Consider the following 22554-nt stretch of genomic DNA (forward strand, 5'->3'; position numbering starts at 1 on the left):
CATTTGGTACAATTTTTGCCCAGAACTGGAATCAGCTATTTCTCTGAGGAGCTCTAGGTAAACATCGCAGATCTTTTTTCTCCCAGTGTTATTGAGGTATAACTGACAAATAAAATTTGAATATATTTACTGTGTAGGATGTGAATTTTTGAGACATGTATACATTGTGAAATGATTGCCAAAAACCAACCAACAAATTAACTTATCCATCACCTCACACAGTTATCTTTTTTGTGTGTGTGATGATAACACTTAAGATCTACTCTCCTAACAAATTTCTGGTATATAATATAATATAATATAATATAATATAATATAAGTATTTATTTGTATATTTTTAGAGGCAAGGTCTCATTCTACTACCTAGGCTGGAATGCAGTGGCTTGATCATAGCTTACTGCAAACTCGAACTCCTGGACTCAAGTGATCCTCCTGCATAAACCTCCTAAGTAGCTGGGACTATAGGCGTGCATCATCTCATCCACCTAGTTTTTAAATTTTTTTTGTAGAAATGGGGTCATGCTATGTTGCCCAGGCTGGTCTTAAACTCCTGGCCTCAAGCAATCCTCCCACCTCGGCCTCCCAATATAGTGCAGTATTATGATATTATAACTATACTCACCATGTTGTACATTAGACCCCAGAACTTAATCATCTTATAACTTAACATTTGTACCCTTTAACCAATATCTCCCTATTTCCCTTTTCCTCCAGCCCCTGGCAATAACCATTCTAATTCTACTCTTTGTCTCTATGAGTTCAACTTTTTCAGATTCCACATATAAGTGAGATCATATATTGTATTGCCTTCTGGGTATATGTCCAAAGGAAATAAAATCAGTATTTCAAAGAGATATTTGCACTCTTATGTTCATTGCAGCACTATTCACAATAGCCAACACATGAAAACAACCCAGTGTCTATCAGTGAATGAATGGATAAAGAAAATGCAATGTGAATATATATATATATATATAAATGAAAATATGTAATGGAATGTTATTCAGTTATAAAAAAAGAAGGAAATCCTGCCATCTGCAATCCTACTATAGCATGGATGCTTTTTGAGAAGACTGTAGTTCTTAATGTGTGCTCAGGAAAAGGCAAAGTCCCTGCAGTGTGTTGGGCAGTAGAACAAGTCATCTGATGGTCCCACACTCCTCCCTGGAATTTAAGGTGAATACACAGGCAGCAGACTTCTAAGAGCAGATGTGCTCAGCTGGGGACAGTGCTTTTGTGGTTGCATATGTGGTTACCTTTCTTAACATTCCCTCCACTACTTAAGTTTGTCTCATTATACCATGTGAAAACAAAACAAACCTCCCATACCAGTATAAGAAAAAACAATATCCTGGAAAAATTGAGTTTTAAAGCCACATGAACTTAACACCTGTGTATGTTCTTCGAGAATCCTAACTTGATTAAAGCAGACTGCAGTGAGAAAGACCAGAACGCATGTCACTGTCTTCAGGACCAGAACTCTGCAGGCAAACCAAGATTGCTTCCATGACGTTGATTCAGAACAGCCATCACGCTACCCAACCGGAGCACACTCCTGGTGTAACTTGCTTCTGATAAACAGGGGAGAATTAGTGAAGTGCCATTGTAATTATTGACTCTCTGAGCTACTTTAGCCACAAGGTTCCCTTATGTTTGAGGTTAGAAGTGGGATCATTTGTTGATTTGGAATAATTTAAAGTTTTAAGAGTATTTGAATATTTCCTTCTTTCTGAAGAGAAGACTAAAAGAATTTCAGGTGCAGGTTGGCTATAAAATCCGCCCCGTCAGTGATTTGTAATGTGCTAGTTACCCTACTGGTTCACTTTTTGTACTTTAACAAAATAATATTTTTGCTTTTATATATTAAGTAACCCTGGACCTGATTTAATACATGTCTTCCTTCATAATATCCTATTGTTCTTCAGAACACTATTTCATTTCTTCTTACAAAATATGTTCTATGGCAAAAAATTGTAATCTGATTGGAGAAGTAGGAAAAATCAATCACCACTCATTAACATGTAGATAAAATATTTACATAGGTATAACTACAAAGCAAAAACAAAAAGTTCCAAATCATGGAATAGCTGTTTATTTCAAATGCTTAAGGGCATTGATTAGTACCTTAATCCAAATTCTATATGCCAATTACCATGAAACAAATAATTATCTGAGGAAGATAATTTCCATGTCTATTTCATTATATTTTACTCTGTCCTTATTTTCTTTCTGCTTACCAGAAAAATCGATACTACACAACTGCACAACTACAACCATTAGAGAATTATATGTGATGAAAGTCTCCCAAAAACCACTCTGAAGAAATAATCCCTGATAACACTTTGAGTGAACGTTAAAAAAGGTTATTGAGGCACCAAAATATTTGCTTCTCGTGGGGGCAGAATTAATTTTTCAAAGGGTTCTATTGGTTTTGAACCACAAGAGGTCACTATAACATTATAGCAAGTGTCTTCATTTGCTTCATCTTATCTGTAAATTTTTAATTTGAAAAATGTCACTTCAAAATTTTAACAAGTGGCTTCCAGTTGTCTGTGTTAAGAGATTCTTTAGACATGTCATCATGTGTCAAGGAGTTCTGTCACTCCCATCTCTTACTCCATTTCCCAAATGACCATTGGTCTTCATCACAAATGCCACACTCTTCTTCCCTTCCTCCTAAACAGTAAGTGACTTTTTACATTTTTATCTGCTATTTCATTGTCTGTTTTTGTTCACCCTATATATTCACAGCGAATTTATCTTCTTTTAAGGATTTTTGGAAGATGCTTGTTAGGGAAAAGAGAGCTCTGTGAATACATAGGTTTGGGAAATGCAATAGATAGTGTATCCCATTGTGCATATTAACATGGTAAAGTCTCTGAGAAGTCCTTTCATAATTAAAGCTGCTTAACTTTAACCCAGCATTTTCCTAACAATTGATGGGACAATGGCTTCCTTTATTTAGGTAATTAATACCTTTAACAACCTAAGAAGTAGTATCCTTTGGCACATTATTTGGGAAATTCTGATTTATAACATTAATTATTTGAAAAGTGTTATAAAACTCATATACCACACTATTTTATAAATATTCAATTTTTAACTTGAAGAAATTGTATTTTTGAATTTACATGAATTTTAAAACTTAATAGCTTGACAGTGTTTTCTTCCTTCCTTAATATATTTCCCATTTGAAATTTTTTTCTATTTTGATGGCTGTGATCCCAGGAACTGTCTTGCTACAGCAGTTACTTGTATGGTAAGTACATAAACTAATGATGGAAAATTTACCAGTGGGAATAATAAATGTCATTATTATGTCAAGAATAGTATTTCTATGTGAAATATGAACTAAGAAAAATAAATTATTATAGGTAGAAAGGTCATTATTTTACATTATTATACGATTAGAAAAATGTCACAGAAGAAAGTTTTTTTTTTCATAGAGTCTCACTCTGTTGGCTTGGGCTAGAGTGCCGTGGTGTCAGTCTAGCTCACAACAACCTCACACTCCTGGGCTCAAGCGATCCTCCTGCCTCAGCCTCCTGAGTAGCTGGAACTAAAGGCACACACCACGATGCCTGACTAATTTTTATACTTTTAGTACAGTGTCTCACTGTTGCTCAGGCTGGTCTCAAACTCCTGACCTCAAGCAATTCTCCCGCCTGGGCTTCCCTTAGTGCTAGGATTACAGGCATGAGCCACTGCACCCGGCCCAGGAGACAGGTTTGTAATCAGACAAGGTTTTATTTATTTTATTTTATTTTATTTATTTTTTCATTTCAGCATATTACAGGGTCAGAAAAGGTTTTATACTAACAAACTACAAAGGGACCTCAGAAGCCATTTGATACAATGCCACACCAACTGCAAAAATAGGGAAGAACTCTTGACTTTGAGGCTGATTAAATTTTCAGATATCTCTACGTATTAGAAATAACTGTGGCTCACGCCTGTAATCCTAGCACTCTGGGAGGTCGAGGCAGGCAGATTGCTCAAGGTCAGGAGTTTGAAACCAGCCTGAGCAAGAGGGAGACCTCGTCTCTACTGAAAATAGAAAGAAATTAATTGGCCAGCTAAAAATACATAGAAAAAATTAGCCAGGCATGGTGGCGCAAGCCTGTAGTCCCACCACTTGGGAGGCTGAGGCAGGAGGATTGCTTCAGCCCAGGAGTGTGAGGTTGCTTTGAACTAGGCTGATGCCACAGCACTCTAGCCGAGGCAACAGAGTGAGACTCTGTCTCCAAAAAAAAAAAAAAAGAAAAAAAGAAAAGAAAAAGAAAAAAGAAAAGAAATAACTGTTTTATAACACAGTGAAACATGTTCTCATAGAATTCCAGTCTGCTGGGTTTTTTTCTGCAAGGCATAAGTTCTTTTTATTAAAAGAGCACTTGGTCAATTTTTTAAAAAAAATTACTACAAAATGCCTTTTAAAAATATTTGAAGTGACTTTTCTATTTTTCATAAAAGAAATTTCTTGATGTAAAAGTGCTCCAAAGGCCACATGGAGTAGAATTATAGAACATATTGGAAATGACAGAGAACTTCGGACATCAAAGACATCTTTCTTACCTTAACGAAAGAGAAACCCAACTTCAAAAAGCTGGAAGAATTTTTTTTTTTTCACCAGACATCACAAATTAATAATGGCAGAACTCAAGGTAAAACAAAGATATTATAACTCCAGGTTTATGATTAATTTCACTATTTTAAAACTATACATAATTTTACACAAATATGGGTTTATTATTCAGTTGACCTTACAGCTGTGTTCTGAAATGGGGCTATTCCTCATGGGGGAAAACCTGTACTTCTGCATTGCTACCACTAGATGGCAGGCTACTGAATAGCGCTCAGCACGGAACCTCAGATACAGGTGTAGTCAGTAGAGTCAGTGAAAAGAGTGGTGAATTGCAGTCACCAAAGATAGGGGGTTATAAAGATTTGGGTGAGTGGAAATTTGCCTGGGGAGAACTAGGTCACCACTTTTCCACTCCACTTTGCTTCTAAAGCAGTGAGAACCAGTTCTGATGATTCCTGAACCCTGAGTTGTAATTTGCTTGGGTGATCTCACATCTGTGTGGTGAGTAGAAAATGAGGAATTTTAATCCTAAGAACTGAGAGTGATGACACAGTGCATATCAACATCACAATATGTCCAATGTGGAAGTCCTTTCTGGGTATTATGCAAAAGGCAGAAACAGTAAAGGAAAAAAATTAAAAGATTTTGACAGAAATATTTAGAATACCTATGTGTTCAAAAATTATCATAAACAAAACTGAAAGCAAGACTGACAGAATTCGTTTTGATTCCCATAGGCTGAATCCTCTGCTAAGAAGGGAATGTGACTTTGGGCAGGCCTGAATGTGTCAAGCAAAGAATTAATATCTTTATAAAGAGCAAATTAATAAAGGAACAAAATTGACAAAGGGCAGGCAAATCTGTTGGGGGCCAAGGGGCAAGTGACCCAAAAGAAAAACAAACAAAGGAAAGAAAGTTCACAAACAGAAGTACAAATAACCCAAAAATGTCAGAAACAAAATTTAACTTTTCTAATAATCAAAACAATATCAATTCTAACTACCAGTTTTTTGTTGACTTCTTCATAAAACTGAAAAATTAGCATTATAGGTTGGGTTTCCCCATGAAGCAAGACTTTTAATTTATTTTTTATATTTATAGTTTTATTTTTAATTTTAGTGTGTAGGATCTATGTTAGAGAGGATCCCTGGGATCAACACCAGTGGAAAGGAATGGATAGAAATAAGATTGGGCAGAAGGAGAACTTGAGCTTTGACGCAGACTCAGAGAAGGCCTCAGCCCACCCCACAGGGAGCTCCATGGCTGGGATGGCCTTCTGAGTTGTCCCATATTGGAGATAAAGAAGTCAGGTCTTTGTGCCCTCTGTCCATCAATAATTGGACATGCATTGATCCTGAAGGGAGGCCTGACCTTGGGCAAGGCAATTTTGTTTAGCTAAGGCATCCCCAGAGATGAATAAGCAGAGGGTGGAGCAGAGGGACAGACACTTCTGAGTGTAGGTGAAAAGGAAGAGCAATGTCTGCAGAGAATTTGAGAACAATAATGAACTGTCACAAAGTGGGTCTGCTTTTTAATATTACCATACACCACAAATTCTAAACAATGTTAGTAATGAAATACTCTTCCTCCAACTTTTGTTGGTCTAAGGTCTAAATAATTGGGGTTACTGTGGATTTTAATAAGATGTATAATATATGTGAGCTTCAAATGTGTACACTTTTATTACTCATCTGTGATATTTGATATAATAAGAGGGAGATAAATATACACACACACTCCCAATTACTGTCTTCCAATTACTGACATAGAGTTCCTAAAACTGTCGTGCTAGGAAAATATTTTGTTCTGATGTTTGGTCTTTGTATTTTTTTTGTTTGTTTTTTAATTTCAGGATACTATGGGACTACAAACATTTTGGTTACATGTTATAACTTTGCCTCACTCAAGCCAGGATGGGAGGCGTGCCCTTTCCCCCATACAATACTCACTGCATCCCTTAGTTGTGAGTTTACCCACACCCATTCCCCCAATCCCCAATGAATATTACTACCCTGTGAGCACCTTAGATCCTAGTTCCTGCTACAGAGCTTCTAAATCCCCTGAAATTTTCAGGGTCATAGGAGCAATTTTTATTCTAATGAGACAACTCTTGGCTCCTAAACAGCCTCAGGATTTGGGGCTGTTGCCAGGGGAACCAACCATGTGAATAAAGAGGTGGAACTTTCAGTCCCAACTGGCTTCAGGATGGGGGCTGGTCACCAGGAAGACAAAGGCAGGGTTAGAGAGTTGGGATGCTCAGCCCCACCCCCAACCTCAGGGGAGGGGAATGGGCTGAAGATTGTGTTGAAAACCAATGGCTAATGTTTAATTAATCGTGTCTACACAATGAAGCCTCCATGAAAACCCAAAAGGACAAGATTGGCAGAGCTTCCAGATTGCTGAACATGCAGAGGTGCCTGAGGGTGGGTATGGGAGCTCCATGCCCTTTCCAACACCTTGCCCTGTGTACCTCTTCATCTGGCTGTTCATTTGTATCCTTTGTAATATTCTTTATTGTAAACCAGTAAATGTAAGTGTTCCCTTGAGCTCGCTGAGCAGTCCTAGCAAGTTAATCAAACCCACGGAGGGGCTCATGGGAAACCTGCTTTATATAGCTGGTCAGTCACAAGCACAGGTCACAACCTGGGACTTGTGAGGGACATCTGAGACTGGCATCTGAAGTGGGGGCAGTCTTCTGGGATTGAGCCTTTAACCTGTGGGATCTAGTGCTAACTTCAGATAGATAGGGTCAAAATGAAAATGAACTATAGGATACTTGGTTGGTGTCCACTGGAGAATTTCTTGTTGTGTGGGGAGAAATTCACATGCCCATTTTGGTTCTCTGTTTGTTTATTTTTAAAGCTAGTCAAGCAAAGCAGTGGGACTGGAGAAGGAACAAAGGAATCTGTAACTGTGAAGTAGATAACTAGGGTCTCCTGCTCTTCTTGGGACAAGGGTGCCCTGCCTCGGGGCTATCTCAAGCAATTGCTCCACCTGGGAAGAAGGATAAGGGTGGGCACTCCGTTTTTGTGTTGTCCCACCCTTAATTCTATCCCGATCAACTGCTACACCTGGGGAAGGAAGGAATGTTTTATCAATCAGGGAATTCCCCAGCCCAGCCATGGTAGGATTTGGAAAGTGACCTAGAGTAACCTAAGGGTATTTATTATGCCATTAGCTTGAATCTGCATAGTGGTTCACCCCCCACCCCCATGTGGGCTTTTGGAGAAGGAGTTCATATATACACAGATGGAAGGTTGAGGATACCTGTTGATCATTTGAGAATATCCCATACCTCCTGAGAGCCCTCCCCCAGACTGGGCCAATAAAAGGAAACAATCTGAGCATTCAGAAAGAGAGTGAGTGAGTGAGTGAATGAATGAGTGAGAGTGAGTGAATGAATGAGTGAATGAATGAATGAATGGGTTGGTCAGTCGGTCTGTCTCTCTCAACTCTGGACTTGAGACTTTGGTGTGTCTGGTCATTCTTCAGCCAAGAGCACACCAAGAACTGAGAGTAGCTTGTCACACTGACATAACTGGTTGTGATCAATTAATTGTAAATGCCGCTGCAGTTGGACCAGCCCACACACCTGTTTTGATACCAGAGATAAAGCATTCTGTGTTGAGTGTTGTATTGAGTGTGAGAGTAGAAAAACCAGTTTGGTTTCTCCTATCTCTAACATTATCCATTAAAAAGCACTATATTTTACATGGAAATGAATTTGGAGAACTCCTACTAAAAAAACAGTTGGCCCCTGACATAGAATAACTTCCACAGCACTTTCATTCCAAGAGTAAGAACTCAGTCTCATTGTTTATTTTCAATCCATTCTTCCAATACAGAAATATGTATTATCACAAGAGCAGGAGATATGAATGTCCCTGGAACTGTTTGAACAACTATGAATGGCATGAACTTTTGAAATTTTATGAAATACAGACAATCCCTGACTTATGGTGGTCTGAGTTATGATTTTTTCAATGGGGCAAAAGCATTTGCATTTCATATAAACCATACTTCAAATTTTGAATTCTGATCTTTTTCAAGGCTAGCAAGCTGTGGTATGATACTCTCTTGTGATGTGATGCCGGGCAGGAGCAGTGAGCTGCAGCCCCCCGTCAGCTACTCCATGATGAGGGTAAACAACCAGCGCTCTACAGCTTACTCTGTTGCCAGTGTTTTTGGATATTTTATTTTACGTTTTTACCTCCCATCATGTCTACGATCTGTGTATCATATACTATGTTTTGTTATAAAATAGGCTTTGCGTTAGATGATTTTGCACAACTGTAGGCTAATGTAAGTGTTCTGAGTACATGTAAGGTAGGTTAGGCTAAGCTGTGATGTTCAGTAGGTTAAGTGCATTAAATGCATTTTCAACTTAGGATATTTTCAGTTTACAATGAGTCTATTGAGATATAGCCCCATTGTAAGTTGAGGAGCGTCTAATACAATGGAAATTTATGTTGAATTTTTAGGCAAAGATATTTAGTGGAAAGCAAAGAGTTCATGAGTAAGACCTGAAAAGCAGAGGCAACAAAAATAGAAAAATGGACATAATTAAACTAAAAAGATTCTGAACCATGAAAGAAATAACAGAGTGAACAGACAACCTGCAGAAAGGAAGAAATATTTGCAAATTGTGCATCTGGACAGGTGACTAATGTCCAGAATTTATGAGGCAATCAAATAACAACAACAAATCCTATTAAAAAATGGGCTAAGGACATGAATAAATATTTTTCAAAAGAAAACATACAAATGGCCAACAGGCATATGAAAAAATGTTCACTATCACTAATCATCAGAGAAATGCAAATTAAAACCACAATGAGATATCATCTTATAGTAGCCAGAATAGCTATTATTAAAAAGAAAAAAGGCTGGGCATCATGGCTCATGCCTGTAATCCCAGCACTTTGGGAGGCTGAGGCAGGAGGATTGCTTGAGGATAGGAGTTCAAGACCAGCTAGGGCAACATAGTAAGATGCTGTCTCTACAAAAAAATTAAAAATTAGCTGGGTATGGCGGCATGCTCTTGTAGTTCCAGCTACTTAGGAGGCTGAGGCAGGAGGATCACTTGAGCCTGGGAGTTGAAGGGTACAGTGAGTTGTGATGGAGCCACTGCACTCCAGCTTGGGCCACAGAGCAAGACCCTATCTCAAAAAACAAAAAACAAAAACACAAAAAACAAAACAAAAAACAGATGTTGGTGAGGATAAGGAGAAAAAGGAACTCTTATATACTATTGCTGGGAGTGTAAATTAGCACAACATCTGTGGAAAACAGTATGGAGATATTCAAAGAACCAAAAGTAGAACTACCATTTAATTCAGAAATCTCACTTTGGGGTATCTACCTAAAGGAAAATAAATCATTATATCAAAAAGATACCTGGGCCGGGCTCAGTGGCTCACGCCTGTAATCCTAACACTCTGGGAGGCTGAGGCTGAAGGATTGCTTGAGATCAGGAGTTTGAGACCAGCCTGAGCAAGAGTGAGACCCTCGTCTCTACTATAAATAGAAAGGAATTAGCCAAACAACTAAAATAAATAAATTAATTAATTTAAAAATCCCAGTTTGTATCAGCTGAGGTTAAAACGGACATTGGTTAAATACTTCCAATTTAAATAATCTCTGGGATAATGTGAAATTGCACCATCTACAAAACTGACCTTAAGGCTACTCTGTTTGGTGAGGGTGGAGTGGAAGAGGAAGAAATGACCTTGTGCAAGGTCAAGTGCAAGAAAAGACCTTGCAAATACATTCTTAATGTTTTCAAAATATATGTGATGATGCAGGAAAAATATATATTCAGTGAATGTTTGTTTCATTCAGCATTCATTGCTGCCCCTCTGTGCGAGGCACTTTAGAAGGTATAGCCACTCAAGTCGTAAAGATGGTCACCATCCATGGCCATTAGCTATTCATGAGCAAGGCTGTAGCTGTAAGAATTTGTTATGGGATAAGTTGAAAAATAGTCTGAGGCATTTATTCCCACTACTCAATACCTTGTCTTAAAACCTACTGTTTCCTCCAATGCCAAATTACCAGCATTTTTTCAAATATTTGGAATATGGAACTCCCTTAGCAGTATTGAAAAAAGCTTCTTTTATTCAAGCAAAACAGTGTAATTCCTTAGAAATGGTAGCTTGTCTGATATCTAATGATTAATTCAGTGAACAAATGAGTTTGTTGGCAGTTTTGAGAGCACAGCGATAAATTAGTATTTGCAAAGTGCTTTCATCCACATTGAAGTAATGTAAAACTTGGTTGGTCTGCAAAGCAATAGAATTTGAAAAGCCTGTGATTATCTTCAAAATCATACTGGAAGTACACGTGAATAAAACAAAGTTGCAAAGGAAAGAGGAGAAAGAACCTATTCAAATTCACTAAATTGCTATCTGTTTGGATAAGGTAATTGGCCAGAAAATTAAATGCACTGGGGAGAACGAAGCTGTTTTCTATAGTGGTACAGCCAAATGTCATTTTTATTCAATATGCACAGGAATATAAGAATCAAATAAGAGGGCAAAAAAAAAAAAAATTACAGGAAGAATAAGCTCAACAAAAAGAAATAGGGCTATTTAAAGCACAGATTGATATTTGCATTTGAATCTTTTGTATTGAGTATGTGATGTAAAACATTGCCTTCTCTTTGGGTACTCCCTGGGCATATTCCATCCTCTGGCATCCTTACTTGAGGGAGGTTTTTAATAAAGTGAGAAGAGCAGTACATTATGATGCATGGAAGGAGATCTGGGTTCCGATCCTCACTCTACAGCATAAACAACCACTTGGCTAACCTGTCTCAAATTTCCTCATCCATAAAATGATGGGTTGAGTCCAATCATTTTTTAATAATTCCAGCTGTAAAATCCTGATTTTAAGTCTAACATTTTCTCAACATGTCTGAAATAAAGGTAGAGAGGGTTAAATTTGATATGATTCTCAAATTTGAGTTGAGATTTACATGGATAATTCAACTTTAAAACCCCTAGACTATGACTTCTGAGCTGACTTCCTGGCCTTTTTGTGAGATAATTAGTTTATACATTGTCGACGGATATCCCATGTTAAAATTCTCTTCACTGCTCAGAAATTACAATTGCAGAAAGGTAGGGTGGGGTGAACTATGGAAAGCTGCTGGCCTTAGGGTGGCCCTAATGCTACTGCCACCAGCTCTGTGAAGCCTGTTCTTATAAATGCACAGCTATGTTAACTTTTTCTTTATTAAGAGCTACTGTGCATGAGACGTGCCTGGGACTGAGCTTACAGTCAAGAAACCCAAAGAAACATATTGTTTGTACCCTGTCTCCTGCTATGGGATCCTCCCTCTTTTGAGAAGTTATACACAGGAGTAAGCTTCTTCCTTATTCTCCCCAGTTTATTTGGTTGTTATTGAAGAATAATACATACAAGGTCTGGAGGAAAGAAAGAAAATGGCAAAAGGAACGCCTAATTTCTTTGGTGAAACTCATTTGAAGGGGGTGGATTTGAATCTCATCCACTCTAACCACAATCTGTGTGGCCTTAAGAAGTCACTTACTATCCCTAAAATTCCTTCCTCTGTCATCTGCTGCAGCTGGTCTCAGAGAATAATATTCTAATGAACTCTATACCAGAACTCCTCGACATCTATCCTGGTAGGGTCTTCTGGCCATTCCCAAACCCTCTGTTCCTGCTCCCTTTAGCATTGCTCTCAGGGGTTCAAGAGGCCTTCTTTATCAGCCTGTCTGTGGCTGAACTTTTTAAACCTCTAATAAGATTTTGCAGTTGCAGAAATGTGGTCCTCTGTGGGCTACAAATGTAGCAGTTGCAACTCTCAAAATGTTTGGAGAATGTCTAGGAAGAAATGTAGTCATGTCTGCTGTTCAGAGGCTTTCGGTACAAGGAGCACTGACTAAGTGCAGGTGGAGACGACCATCCTGAATCTAGGTGAGTTTGGTCCAGATTAAGTATTGCTAAGTATTATTGCACAATGACGGGAATTCAGTTAACCTTCCCTCCCCAGCATGGCAACAATGTAATAGGGCATTGAGAACGTTAAAAGAAATCTTTGTAAAGAAAGATTAGGTGATGATCAGATGTGAGGGGCTTCCTTTATAGTAATCCTTAAGTCTACCACTTGAAAAATGCTGTTAATAATGTCTTGGATCTCACAGATAAGACATGGGAAAGACGTGATTAGTTTCACTCTGTTTTGTCTTAATTACTCTCAGAAGCAGACAAAATTCTCCCTATTGTATGATTCATTCTGGGGCATTTTCTCTTTACTTTAGCAAATGGAAGCATTAATACTTACATATATTGAATACCAATTGCTGGGAATATATGTGACATTATTAGAGAGCATCATTTTTTTGTTTTGTTTCGTTTTTTTGAGACAGAGTCTCACTCTGTTGCCTGGGCTAGAGTGAGTGCCGTGGCCTAGCTCACAGCAACCTCAAACTCCTGGGCTCAAGCAATCCTCCTGTCTCAGCCTCCCGAGTAGCTGGGACTACAGGCATGTGCCACCGTGCCCAGCTAATTTTTTTTCTATATGTTTTTAGTTGGCCAATGAACTTCTTTCTATTTTTAGTAGAGACGGGGGTCTCATTCTTGCTCAGGCTGGTTTCGAACTCCTGACCTTGAGCGATTCGCCCGCCTTGGCCTCCAGGAGTGCTAGGATTACAGGCTCCCAGCCTTGTTTTTAAAAATTAAAGCATCTAATTATTTCTGTACTCAGCTGTTAATGCTGAGATGCATATTTCATTGAGTAAGATATTCACCGTTTTATCTTTTTGGTTTGTTTTGATTTGGGTTTTTAAAAAAATTGTTTTTCATTTAAGTATGAGTAGATACTAATATATTTCAGTTTATTTCTGCAACATCAAGAATTTTTAAAGATTTAAAAATATTCTAAAAATAAGAAGGAAACAGAGCCAAAATTCTAATAATCTTCATGATTAGATATTTTTTAAAATTCAATAATATATTTGTTAAGATCTGTGGCAGCCTGGAAGGGTGGGTGACCAGGAATCCCAGCTCCCAGTGTCAGGCCATGGGGTTGTACACAAGGATTGACCTGGTGCTGTGAGGACAGTAGCGTGTGCTGGATAAGTCCTTCAGAGCCTCAAAAGGCTTTCAGTAGATGGGTCAAAGGAAAGTTCGGCAAGATCCATATGTGCAAATAAATAAACACAAATTATGCGATATGGAATTACCACTTCACAGTTTAGCTGTGCCTGTGCTAGAAGTAATTCCATGAAATATCAGGATTATTTTAGATATAGAATTTAATATGATTCCTGAACACTAACTTAATCATTTTAGTTCACATACCCTTTAAGAATCTGATGAGCACTATGGAAATCTTTCCTCAGACTAATCACCAACTGCACATCCTCCCAAAATTATGCTATGGAAAGATTAACTATGAAAAGATTATGGACACTCTAAATTCCATTCATGGACAACCTACAAGTCTAGAGACTTGGAGGTAATAAACCTCCATGGTATAAGCTGAGGAATGGAAGAAATAACAGCTTAGAAATTAATGACTGGGAAAGGATTTTAATCTGAAATAAAATGCGAGCATGCACATGTATTTCCAGTCTCCTAGAAGGGCATCCTGTAGTGCCGAGCAGGCAGCTTCAGGATGAGGCACCTCTGTAGGTGAGAGGGGCTCCCACCTGGCCAACCAAGCCAGTCATGTCAGTCATGGGGATGGTGGAAGGACAAAGGTTGCAGCCAGTTCCCCCTCATACTAAATTGAAATTATAATCCGAAGCTTTCATACTCTGCTTCTTAAAACTATTGATGTTCCCATTCATCAATTGCATTACCCAATGCTCCTGGTTTTTGCAAAAAGAGTAGGTGAATAGTATGTGAATTGGATAAAAAGTAAATGCTGACCAACTGATGTTTCCTGAAGCGTATCTCCAGGATTGAATGATCAAATGGGAAAAATCACTTTTAAGGCTTCACCTTCAGTGAGATAGAGGAAAACTGTGTCTTCACATTCCCTCATGGTCCCTAGAAATGAATCATTTCTATCTTTTTACTCATATTTTATTGCTTAAAGCCAACTAAAAGTAAGTGGAAGAGAAGGGGCAAGCAGGACAGGTGCACAACCTCCTCAGTAAATGCTATAAATCCTGGAAGGGCAGGTGGAAATTTCAATCAGTGTATTTCCCAGAAGGAAGCGTATATCTTTATGTTCAGGAAGTAAGCTCTGCTGTCCTGCATTGATGAGGCCATTTTCAAGCAAGACTGTGAAGAGAATTGAGTGTGTGCAAATCAAAACCAGATGGACACGCTGCTAATCCCTCCTAAGCCACATGGAAAACATAAATTGACTTATGACAGGAGTAATTTTAAAATATGGGCAGACAGAAGCAAGGAGAAATGGGTTCCTCTGTAAAAATCAAGTAGAAATCCATAGTCAATTCAGAAGAAGCCTCAACAGAGCTTATAACTTTTCTGAAATTAGCTCTGGGTGGGAGCCATGGGAATAGCCTAATTTGAGTAATAACTGATCTGAGGAAAATTAGTAAGAGCACATCTTATGGATGTTGAATGAGAAGCATACTCTATTCAAGTCAGGCTGATACTTTAATATTTTTCCCCTAAGTTCTTCTAGGCTTTCTCTATGTGTTGATAGTATCCCATTAGGAAATAACTAGTATACACTAAATTTAATTAGGAAAGAATAGACTCAGAACAAGAAAATAAATGGTGACTTTAAATGTAACTCACAGGCACTATGGAAGCCACAGGGTTTAACTCCTCAGAGCCCAAGAGAAGGCAGCATGGCAGCTTCTGCTGAACATCAAAGGATTCACCGTAATCCTACCAGCTCTGTAAGTTTGTCTCAAATTCAATAAATGTTAATAGAAAAATGTTCCCCGTCTCTGGCATTCATGGTTGCACACACAAAAGAAAAGCTCCCTTTTTAATAAATGGGAATTATAAAAGTGTGGTTATTGCATAAAGTTGATATAAATGGAGCATATTTCTTTTCAGGCTTGCAAAAGTGCTAAGAGCCCTGTTTTATTACATTTCATGGACCAAGTGACACCAACAATTTATGTAAGCCCAAAGCCAGAATTTAAGAATAGGGATTTTAAGCACATTTGAAAAAGAAATCAATGGGAATACATATGTCACATTTACTTTTTGAACAAGAATTTCTCAGCCGATGTGTCAAAGCACAGGTGCATGTGTCTCCTATGGATTACAGGGGTGTAGATAGGATGATTCCACAGCCTCAGGATGCCCGTGGCCTTCAGTCTCCTGGGAGCCTTATCAGTCTTCTCTGCCTACAACTGTTATCATTTTATATGCACTCAATGATGTGGAAATAAGGGAAGCAGTTTTAACCAAGCAAGATACAAGAATAACCCCTGGATTCTCTAAAGAGATAAAAGCCAAGACTAGCAGAGCCCATTTAAAAATTGTTATGATACCCTTTATGGGCCTCAGAACACCTGGTCAGCACAATTGGGTGTATGTTCCTGAGAGATTAGCATTCTGCACGTTCTCTGCAGCTAGGTCTTCTTTGTCTTACAGAACAAATTGAAAGGAAATATTAACATCATATTTTCTACAGTAAATCAATTTATTTTCATGGTCATATTTTGATCTGATGACCTTAGAACACTAAGCTGAATATTCTTTGGTTTTCTTATCCAATACAGTTTTCTATAAAACATAACTTTGTTCCTCACTACTGTATGTTTCCTAAACAGACTGAGAAATAAGATGTATGATTTAAACAGGATACTGACATACAGGCATAAAATAAGTGCTTAGGAATACAGAAATTGAGAGCTAGAATCGACACTCATTTTTCCACATAACAAAACTGAAGTCAGTAAAGCTAAGAGTAGAAGAGTCAAAACTAGATGTCAAGTGTCCTGAGTCTTCCATATACATAGATGCCCTTCTTAGTGTTGCTTTTACTCTTTTGCCTCCTTAAGTCATAGCCTCCAGTTTAAGACTAAGGTCCTTATTTTATCATAATACATTCGGTGAAAAATGACAGAAATCCTATCAAACTAGCTTAAAATACAAAAAGGAAATGTATTGTATCACAGCATTGGGAAGTTGGAGAGCTCATGAAACTGTACCCAGGGCTTTAACAATTTCATTAAGAGCTGTCTCTCTCTGTCTTTCCCCATGTGTCAGAGATCAGCAGGAGCCCAGGCTCACATTGGGCCAACTGCCCAGCCCAGCAGAAAGAGTCCCTCCTGTCCAATAGCAACAAGAATGTGTGGGTTTGCCAGTGACTTGCCTGCCAAGGCATTTCAGGTACCTTTCTAGTCATAATATTTATTATTTCACTAATATTTGAGACATCATAAAAATTATTAAAATGATGTGCTCTCAATTTATTTTTATGAATTATCAGAATACTGGAAACACTACCTTTGTGACCTAATTATTCATTTAATATATATTTATTGATTACCAGCTCATATCATTCTCAGTGCAAGACAGAACTTCTGATTAGAAGGCATTTTGTCATTATTCAACCCTGAAATTATTTGGAGTGCTAGTTATCAAAGTTTTGGTTTAAGATTCTAAATTTAAAATGTTAATATTTAAGTTATTAATATATCATGACATCTTAATCTTCCTTGCCCATCCAATACGACCCATCAATAAATTCTTCCAATTCTACTAACAAAATGTTGTAAATCCATGTCTAAAATTCAATCCTTCAGCATCTTTTGTTTAGATTATGGCTAGAAACGTCTAACTGATCTCTATTCTGTCTCTTTGAACTCATTATCCTGCCCACAATGGAGAGAGCTTTTAAAAACCTAAAGTCACATTATCTCCTTATTTAAAACTCCCCATGGCTTTTCACTGCACTTGAAATAAAAATCAAACCTTTTCCATGACATACAGGGCCCAGAATGGTCAGGTCTTTGCCGATCTTTCCATTCTTTTCTCTTATCTCTTTCCACCTGTCCACTAATCTACTCTCACTGGCCCTTAATGAAGTTCCCAATACCTTGACTCTCTCAGGGTATGAGTATTTTAAGTTCATCATACCCAGTCTTCTCTCGGCATGGGATCTTTTCCCACTGGATGTTCACATGGCTAGCTCCTTCTTCCCTTCAGGTTTTAATGTTGCCATGCTGCCAACTCCAGTGAGCATTTCACATGTTTGGAACTGTGCAAACCACCAGAACACAACAATACTGCATATCACCTCCTGAAAGAGATCCTTCAGTCTTAAGGAGTTACCTTGTATTGTTCTGTCTCTCAAAGAACCTGATTTTTAAACTTTATAATCTTTACTACAATTTGTAACCATAAATGTACTCGTTTGTTACATAATGTCGGTCTTCCCCACCCAGCCATGCTCTATGAAAGTAGGGCATTTATCTTTTGGATCCCTGCTGTCTATTTGGTGCTTCACAAAGAGACAGGCATATGGCAGCATTTCATATACATTTGTTTAATGAGTAAATGCACAAATTCTTCTACCTATAAATTCTGTTTCATATCATAGAAGGAAAAGTCAAATCATAACGAGGCCAATGGATTCATAAATTTCCACTGTGGGACAGATATTTTGGTGCCCAGTGATGGAGAAGGTAAAGCAACTGAACCTTAAAGATGGACGCTGCCTCACTCAGTGAACATACACAAACACATTCAGAGGTAGGGGCCCTGCTGTCTCCTTCACTGATGGCTCACTGGCGTGACTGCGATGTTCAGCACATAGTGGGCATCAACACGTAGTTGTTGGATGAATAAATCCATATCTGGAGCAAGTGCTGCATCAGCACCTACACTTAATCCCTGCAACAAAAGTGGGAAATAGTGACTTGGGATCTGCACCAAGCACCGAGTTCATTGAGACAGTGGGAGCAGCTAGACCATCATTCTTTGCCCATGGTAACATTTGGCCTTGCACCTCCAGTCAGAACCAAACCAGTTCTATCACAGAAATGTACTTCAGCCAGAAACTACCAACAGAGCCTACTTCCCACTGTCTACAAATATAGGCATCTACCAGGGGCAGGGAAATTCACTGAGATTGTTCCATGCTGTCCTCTGACCATCAAGACAAACCTGGGCAATAATTCTCCATCCAATTTGCCCACCTGCTCAAGCACTTAATATCTGCCTTGAAATTCATAGGAAGTTGGGATACATACTGGCTAATTCCCTATTTATGGAGTGTATTAAAAGAGAAAATATTAGCCTGAATTATCAAGGGGAATTTACTCTGCCGTGTACTGTTTGTTTATTCAACTAATTATGTTATCTCTCCTTCCAAGTGTTCAAGGCATGTAGATAAAAGCAGAAGCACAGAATATTCCATTTCCATGATGAAAATTAATGGGCATATTAAGAGGAAAAAAGCAAATGAGAGATATAAAAAAGGAGAGGGATAGAAATGTTTCTAACAGCTGCAAATGGTATTTAAGGTTAGTTCCCAAGTCCGTGACATCACTGAACCTGGTGTCTGTGTACCAGGCACCAAGCCACAGACCCTTCATCCTACCAACAGCATAAAGGTACTCAGACAGGCTATTGTTAAGCTAGAGGAATATCTAATATTTTCTGCAATAATTGTTTTAGGGGTTTCACACTTATCACATACTCATGGTGTGCTCTCCTGAGTACTAGGTAGCATTTGGGCATCTGTTCAAAACAACTTACTTCAATGTGGAGCCCTTGGGGAGGTAGAGAAGGACATTGCATCATGGACTCCTTCAGACACAGGTTAAGGTTAAGAGGCAAACCACATGCAAACACGGAGCAAAAGCCACATCAATGCAGTTTCATGAAAACTCTGTCATTGTGCAATTCTCTTTCAAGGTGAAGAACGCCGAGAATGTGCTCACTGTGGACTAGCATCACACTTCCTCGGAGACACCCTCTCCTCCTAGGCACCTAAACAACAAATCTAATCCCATCAAATGATTCTTGAATGCATAAAAGAGCTTCAAGGAGACACTCCCTAACTAAACCAGTTTAATAGTCCTAATATATATAAATTTAGGAAGACCTGTGAAGTATGGGCCTAGATTAGGAAAAGTCAGAAAAGATGGAAATATCTTGGATATTTAGTTACTATCTAGTTACTATCTATCTACATGCTAGTTACTATCTGTTGCTCTTTTGACCATTTGCACTTAAATCCTTTCACCAGAAGCTATTTCACAGTCACGGAGAAATATTTTAAAACAGGGATACCACAAAGACTATTATTTGCTATTAATATGTAGGGATGAGTTTAAAATATCAAAGTGGTAAATAATTTCAAAAATGACCTGTGTTCTCCATAGTCATCCACTGGGATAAGGGGAAGGTGTCCAACCTCCATGGAAGTCCCCCCTCTTCATCTGTCATCTCTCTCTGTAGAAATCCTCTACAGCGGATTTCTGTACTTTGGCAGGCAGAGCCCAGCCGAGGAGGGTCTTGTAAATAAATGCTCTGAATCTTCTTGGGCATGAAACAGACAAAACCGATTCCAAGAAATTAACTGATCAGAGCAAAAAAGGAAACAAGTCTGAGAGACAAATTTACATCTGTGTGTTCTAATTTCCAGAAATTTCTGGCCATAGGCGAGTTACTGAACCTTTAGCATTCAGTTTCCCCATCTGTGAAAATGAGATAATTACACCCGCTTCTTGAAATTTCTGTAGGATTTAAATTACATAATGTGTTTAAATCCTTAGTACGAGCCTTGTGCAAAGCATGTTCTCAATGAATGTTCTATTCATCTCCCTCTTGGACAGACTTGCACCAGAATGACTTGCTCGTGTGACTGCCCCAGGCACTAGCGTGAACCACCTGGAGAGTGAACACCACCTTTTATCTCTGTGTGTCTGTTGGTTCCCAGCACACTGCTCACACATGCTACATCACACATGCTTTTTAAATAAATTCAAACATTTGCAATTGGATATGATATGCCTGTGTCTAGACTCTATATAGATATATGACTAAAATGACTTTATTCCCAAATTACAGCTGGCTGCAGATTCATTCTAATCAATGAGACTCCTCACCCTCCCTATCAACCTGTGCTACAGCGTGTGGTCTCTTCTGCACAGTGATCTCTCCCGTTACCCACCCAAGGCCTCCCTTCCCCACCCCCTAGAGCCGATCATGTGCTTGTCGTGCAATTCCAGTTACTCCTCCCAACCCTCCTTTTCCTTTCCTCCCTGAAGTGCTTCATGGAACTGTCTGCTGCGAGAAAACTAACACCTTAGTCACATCTGTTTTGTTTCCTAGGATCCATCACTTCTTCTCTGCTTCCAGTATCCGCCCCTTCCCTGTGCCTCAACTCAGTCCTCCAACAATTCTAATAAGAATTTAAATAAATATGCCCCTGCCTTTTTAAACAGAGGCCTCCACGCAGGATATACTAAACTCTTCTTAGCTGGATGCAGCAGCATTTGCCTGTAATCTCAGCTACTTGGAAGGCCGAGGCGTGAGCGTTGTTTGAGGCTAGGAGTTCGACACCAGCCTGGGCAACATAGTGAGACCCTATCTCTACAAAAAATAGAAACATTAGCCTGGTATGGTGGTTCATACCTGTAGTCCCAGCTTCTTGGAAGGCTGAGGCCTGAGGTTTTCTGGAGCCTAGAAATTTGAGGTTGCAGTGAACTATCATGATGCCACTGTACTCTAGCCCAGTTAACACAGCAAAACCCTGTCTCAAAAAATAAAAACAAAATAAAATAACATTACAGTGAATAGAGATCAGATAAGCCTTACCACCTGGATTTTGTTATGCCCCTTTTAATTCTCAGTAAGCTCTGTAACTTGATGGATTATTTTCTATTTCCTGAGAGCTGAGATTACTTTGTTAAACAACTGCTGGGCATGTGACAGGTTTTTATAATTTTATATTGTTATTGACAGGAAGTGATAGAGCTGAATCAGCAGGCTGATTTGCCCTCAAAATCAGCATTAAATAATATCTTGTGATAACATGTAGAGACCTTAGGCACTGGAGATGCCAGTTGTCAAACTGCAATACAAAACCAAGCCTTAAATTCCTTGTGATTATTAAGTATTCCATTGAGCGTGTGCATGATAACAAAACAGTAAAGGATATTTTCTTCCCAGTGTTCTGCCAGATCTCAGCTTGAATTAACACTTTGGCTGAGCACATTTCCCCTTTCTGTTTCATCTGGATAAATTTTGCTTTTTTGGCTTCCTGTCATACAAGGTCATGTTCACAACAAAGCCATGTCTTATGACCTCTCATCTTTGGGTGGAAGGAGTTTCACAGTGGACTGTCGGGCTAATTAGGAATCGAGGCTGCTTACTGCCAACTGCTATGGAAACATCAGGTACACACACTTCACACTGTGTCACTTTAATTGGCATTGAGGGGAAGTAGACCTAATATCTAGGAGCAATTTATGCCAAAACCTTTTACTAACTTAATGTGGCATTTCAAATTTGAAGTGAAAAACTGTTTCTTGAAGGGGAAAATATATTCTTTTATGAAAAACATGAAAAAAGGATACCTGAAAAGAAAAAAATTGTTTAAATTGTATTCGTGTGGTTTGTGGAAGACCTACCTTTGTTTTGCTCAATCTAATCTCTGAGACGGCTATAAAGTCTGTCTGCTCAAAGAGCTTCACCGTGTGGGTTTGTGAGAACCTAATCATTAACCCACAGGACAGAGAATCAGCCAATAGTGTGTGCAATCTGTTAGTGCTTTTATAATTGGTGCTTTGATGCAGATTCTTTTATTTCCAAGCAAAAGAAGCTGACGGTAGCTCATCCCAGTGAAATAGGGGAGCGTGTGCAAAAGGCTGTGTACAAAATCAAAGGAAGAGCTGGGTACATTGTTCTTAAACAGGACAGAAGTGGGAGCAGATCCAGGGAAGTCACCAGGGCTGGCTGCTCATGCACCTTCTCTGTAGGACACTCATATCCAATGACTCAGCTCTGAGAACCTTCCATTTTTACGTATCTCAATTCATTTTCAAATGCCT

The sequence above is a fragment of the Microcebus murinus genome, chromosome 7 (assembly GCF_040939455.1).
Source record: "Microcebus murinus isolate Inina chromosome 7, M.murinus_Inina_mat1.0, whole genome shotgun sequence".
Classification (NCBI taxonomy): domain Eukaryota; kingdom Metazoa; phylum Chordata; class Mammalia; order Primates; family Cheirogaleidae; genus Microcebus; species Microcebus murinus.